The sequence below is a fragment of the Zingiber officinale genome, chromosome 2A, assembly GCF_018446385.1.
Source record: "Zingiber officinale cultivar Zhangliang chromosome 2A, Zo_v1.1, whole genome shotgun sequence".
Taxonomy (NCBI): Eukaryota; Viridiplantae; Streptophyta; class Magnoliopsida; order Zingiberales; family Zingiberaceae; genus Zingiber; species Zingiber officinale.
In genome coordinates, this window is record NC_055988.1 from 92,763,847 (window position 1) to 92,770,031 (window position 6,185).

The window sequence follows — 6,185 nt, forward strand, 5'->3', positions numbered from 1 at the left end:
AACATGAGTAAATGAATATTTACTGATGAAATTTTCTAAAATAAAATGGTATACAACTGGCTAGGTCAACATAAAGATATAGATACTATCCATTACCCAATTAATAATAGCAGAGGCTGGTATATACCTCAATCTGCTAACCAACTAGTAATAACAGAATCTAAAATTACTGGTGTATGATATGATAAATCACCAGAACATGTAACCCTTAATCTCTATCAAGGTCGATCATCATCAGGGTTTTACCTAATACATAAAATATCTACTATCTCAACTAGACAGGTACTAGTAAAGAGTGCTAATACATATCATAAACTATAATAGTCAACGGTGCATTTACTAACAGAAAGGTAGGATAACAGTATATACCAACATACCTCCTATAGCTTGGAGATGTCCTGCTGCTGCCAGGTCCCAAAACCCGAAAAGTCACATCGAGAAGACCAAAACACAAAATCCGAAACACCGGAAAAAATAAGACTCGTAAGTCGATCTCTGATACCAAATAAATTGGCATCAAATAAATCTCGAAAATCCAGAACACATAGCAAGTATCGTAACTTGGCTCTGATACCACTAAATTGTCACGCCCCAGAGGAGTCCCTGTCCGAAGAAATTTCGGCAGCACCTCCCCTGTACCGGTGACAATCTGAAGCATTTCTACAGGCATAATATACATCAGCCACAGGCGGCTGGAATATACACACAACCACACAATTATATATATATCATCAACCCACACGGCTGGAACAAAACCAACACAACGGATAAACATAAAATACAAGCTCATACAAAACCAAATAAAAACACTGCTAGCCGGCTAGGCTTACACCAGACAACCAAAACAACACTCCGAACACAAAATCGGAACACACAAAGCCAAATACACACATCTCATATACCAAGATAAAATAACGAAAAGGTGGAGATATGTCTTCTGATGTGACGTGGGGACCAGCAGACAGGATGCTCCAAGCGACACTATAAATAACCTGGTACCTGAAAAAGATAGTGTAAACGGGGATGAGTTCAACAACTCAGCGAATACCAATGGACATGAGTAGTAAGATATATCTAACAGCAACAAACATGGAATACAACTTCCTAATCATATATAGGGAATATGCAAAACTGAAAGGTAACTGAGGAAGCTGTACTCACCAGGAACTCCTATCCAGACAAAAGGGTCGTCAAACCGAAAGTGTCAATAATCCTGTATGCAGATCAAAGGTATGCATCCAACCAAAATGCAACAACCAAATGCAGCAAACACAATCACAAGAATATAAATACATCAATGCATATGATGCTAATGATGCGTCCTGGTCACCCCTGACGCCAGTCAGTCCTCTCACACACAAATGGCGAGACCGAGTGGGTAGGGATGTGACAACCGTGCACTCTGTCGTCACTGCTCCTGATGAGTGACTGAGTGGACGGGATGCTGTCGGAGTACTCCTGTCCTCTGACCCCAAATCATAAATGGGGGAGCTCAATGCTCTCATCTCCCGGTACACGAGGACGGGGAGGTATCTCTGCCGGCTACCACGCTGAGTCTCCTGACCAACGGAGCCAAACAGAGTCCACCATCTGTCGGCTACCACGCTGCTACACTAAATGCCAGCGGAGCCAAACAGAGCGGAACTGTCTGCCGGCTACCAACGGAGCCAAACAGCAGAACCGCCACACACCTGCCTGATATACCACTAATCCATGAGTGGTGGTGTGTGCAGTGCATGTAACTGGCGATGTGCTCAACCATAGTGGAGCCGACAATCGCGCAACATGCAATCATGATGCATGACACTAAGCATAGTCATAAACTGATCAACATAACCATATCCATATATATATAATATGGGTACCACAGTATCAGTGAGTAAAATCAACGGATCTAGAGTATACAGGTCCTCTATGGTATAACAATCTAGATCCTAAACATATCCTCCTTCCATAACATATGTACCAACAATATACACAGATCAAAGAATCAAAGTCTAGGTACACGAATCATATATGATATACACATAGAGGTACACAAGCCAGGTATGGCATAAAAACCTAAGTATCAGATAATTTAGATACACATGCCAGAAACAAAAATCCAGAACCTAGTCCTAAACTCAGTAAAATATGGTATGTCACTCTCGAAACTAAGATACTCATGGTAATAAAGTACTCATGGCAATAAGATACTCATGGTAACAAATCACGAGATATAAGCACGGATACATAACAAGCGACAAACCTAACATGCTATGGATATCAAACAGTGACATACCAAAGACAAACATGTTCATTGCTTGAAGGTATAAAGTACTATGCATATCCAAATGACGATATCATAAAAGATAAGTCAAGAAGTACCCGCCTTCATTGCGAAAATCGTGCCAATACACTTCCCACATCGAGGCGCTTGTCTCAAATCAGCTTCCTGCATAACCATATAATATACAGTTTAACTAATTACATAAGCAACAACTAGCTAAACCCAAAGATTCAAACCCATAGATAAAACCCTAATAGAAATGATTAATCTCAATTATGTCCTTCTCAAGATTAGATTTATACATAAATCATCTCTAACCCAAAATCAAACCACAACAGATTTTCAATCCAAATTTGGAGAATGATCCATCCATCACCACCAAGAAATCAGATCTTATCTCAATATAATATATCATGTATCAATTAATCCTCAATTAACACATCAACGATCAATCATCACTAAACCAATTAAATATAGAAATGAATTTAACTCCAAAGCTTACCCAAATTTGGATGCTCATTTGTAGGCTCACAACTGAAGAAACTTGCCATTGGTAAACAATGGCTGGAGCTAGGAGAAACTGCTGCCAGAAGACTGTAATAGGATCAACAATGGTCGGCCAAGTAACTCCACAAACATCCCTAACAGAATAATAGAATTCAAATCTCTATATACCTAAATCAAGTACGCCTTACCCTAATTCCAGTGACACCTTTGTAGACACCCGATTAAAGAAGCTGCTGCTGGAATCTACCAGCTGTCGGAGATCAAACAGTGCTGCGGGAAAACATTCACTTCCACAGTGATTAGCCAAATTCGTACAGCACAAGACCCCCAATCGTAATCCAAATACCTAACATACCTTACATACTCCATATCCTCTCTGTCGGTGATCGGTTGTAGCCGCGGAACTACGTCAGCGCTAGGGCAGAGGAAGAACTAGGGCTTAACGTTGGTGAGGAGAAGAGGCTTCGGCGCTGCTAGACGTCGGGAGGAGAGGAAGAGGAAGGCGGCAGTGGCGTTGGGTGTGCGGTTCGGGAAGGAAGGAGATGCACAAATCGCTCGCTCTCTGTTCCCTGGCGTCGTCAGCGTCGGCAGAAGAGAGAAAAAGGAAGGGATCGACTGCCGGCGATGGATCGTCGAAGGTGTGTGTGGGCGGCGGCTGAGGAGAGCGTCGGAGAAAAGATGGCGCAAGTTAGGGCAAAAGGGAAACGGCGATTAGCGGGAAATAGAAAAGAAAAAGGAAAAGATAAAAAAATAATAATAAATAAACTTTTCCTCGCTTAAATGGGATAGCCTAAACAGGCTTTTCCGGACCCCCTTTTTATCCCCGTTAACTCGTCCATACGAGCTCCGAAAAATTCCCGAAAAAAATCCAAAAATTCCGGAAAATTCCCTTATGGTGCTTCACCCATTTTCGGTATTTTACAGTTGCAGAGACATAGGTAATTTCTCAATATAAGTATCATGGATGGGTGAAACTAGAGTGTGATCATGGGTCATTTGAGTATTGCGAATCTTCGACCCCCTTCCACATCTTCCTCTCCCTTGAGATGTTGTAGTCGGTTGAGAGACCCTAGATCCTGAAGTGGATGTATCTGTAAAAGAAGGTATACGACGTCCACTTTGCTCATCTTTACCCGTAGGTAGACTTCTATGTTCTGTGTTGTATGAAGGGGCCCGAACTGTACTTTGAGATGGATCTATCATATCGAAAAGCTTGTCTATCATATGCTCTCACATATGTGGATCCATCCCATCTAATATTTCAACAACGTGGGATGTCCTGTTAGGTTGTGCTCTCTCATCATTAAACTGATGTACGTGCATCGACAATCTCCTCCAATGAGCGTTGATACTCTGAAACGGAATTGGAATGGAAAAGTAACGATAATGTGCAAGATCATGCTCACATGGAAATCCGTATATAATTTTGATAGAATAGTTTCATTTGCCGACTAGCTGGTGAGATACTTCCTCAATGCATGTTAGCTTACCAGAAATCAATTCCATTGCCTCTAATGAAATCTGATACCTTATTTGACTGAAAATGTCATCATGTAAATGTTGATGGCGTGGAATGTTGGGAGATCTTTTGAACGACTTCTTAATATCCCCGAACTGAATTCTCAACATTTTATGTATTTTTTTCAAAAGATATATGTAGGGATGACATAGTGTCTCCCAAATATAACTTCAGACTCACCGTGCAGACTCTGCCCTATAATAAAAATAATGCATTGTGTTTTAATACTGAAAAGAATTGAAATAGTACAATAATGAACAAAATTTAAATAATAAAGCTATAAAGTGGTTATACCTTTGATTTGAATTGCTCTCAAGGTGCATACATGTATCAACCCATGCTGAAACAAACCACTCTTTGAAAGGGTGTAACCATGTGTTGGATCGAGACGCGCTAGAGGGGGGGTGAATAGCGCTCATGGCTTTCACTCGTTTCGGATTCGTAAAACACGTTCAGAATAAAGCAGCAGAAAAATAAAGCACACAGAAGGACCCAAGTGGTTTTACTTGGTTCGGAGCCTTGGGTGACTCCTACTCCAAGGCCCACGCTCGTTAAGCGTTTACTTTAGGCAATTCACTATGAAAGCGCAAGGTTACAAATTTGTATTACAAAAGAATAATTAAAAGGCTATACCGATAACCAAAAATATAGAAACTGGAGCTTAGGGTCATCGGGAAGTTGTCGTTGCTTGGCCGGGACGTTTCTTGAGCAGCATGCAATGGAAGAATACTTTAGAAATCGTTGAATTAAGCTGTTACTCAAACACCCCTTTTATACAGTGCTGGAGGCGCCTCAAACCTCATCCAAGGCGACTCCAAGCCTCTGGGCCAGCCGCGTGGATCATCGTTGAACTGGTCGCAATTCATCCACTTGAAGGCACCTCCAAGCCACTCCAAGGCGCCTCTAAGCTCTGATCCGAGGCACCTCCAGCTCCATCTGAGGCGCCTCCAAGCCTGCTGCGTAGCCAGCTTCCGCTTTGCACCCGAGGCGCCTCCAAGCTCCATGGAGGCGCCTCGGACACTGTTCATCCGAGGCTCAACCTTGTTCTTTTGTACCTGCAAGATATGTTAGACCCAAAACACAAGCATATTCTGCAATACAAAAGTTAGCACATATAATATCATAAATATAAAGTTTGATAGTCATCGGACTGTCCGGTTCTGACTTCGGATTTCCTACCCGAAATTCTAGGTCAAACCGACGCCTATTGTTCCCTCTTCCGGGGAGCGCGTCCTCACCTACTCCACTCAGGAGAGTTTACCTTTGCCAGTTCGATCCTCCAGATCGACTGGACTTTTGCTAAGCGTCCGTTGCTTTTGGTCTTCATGCTAGATGTCCAGTCCACGACCTGTCCAGACTTCCACCCAGTTCGCGACACCAGGATTTCAACCTAGGGTTACCACCCTCTAGGATTTTTGCCCGAAGCTCCGACCCGTCAAGACTTCCCGCATAGGGTTACCACCCCCTATGACCTAGGGTTACCACCCCCTAGGGTTTTCCACTTGCCTAACCGCAGCTAGGACTTTCCTGAAACACTCAATCATACACATTAGATAACAATTAAACTTAACTTTGAATCCCTTTGTCATTATCAAAACTAAGGTTCAATCGTCAGATGCTTTCCGCATCAACAATCTCCCCCTTTTTGATTATGGCAACCGAAATTCAAAGTTAAGTAAAAAATGCAATAAAGATAGACATAAATAAGCACAAGCATAAATAAAACATAAGCACATATAGAGCTCCCCCTTGTTAGAAGCTCCCCCTTAACAAAAATTTTCTTGATATTTTGAAATTTCTTTAATTTTCTTTGAATTTCCATATACTCTCCCCCTTTGCCATATATCAAAATAAATAAGAGAAAAATTGAGTATAGAAATAAATGCTTAG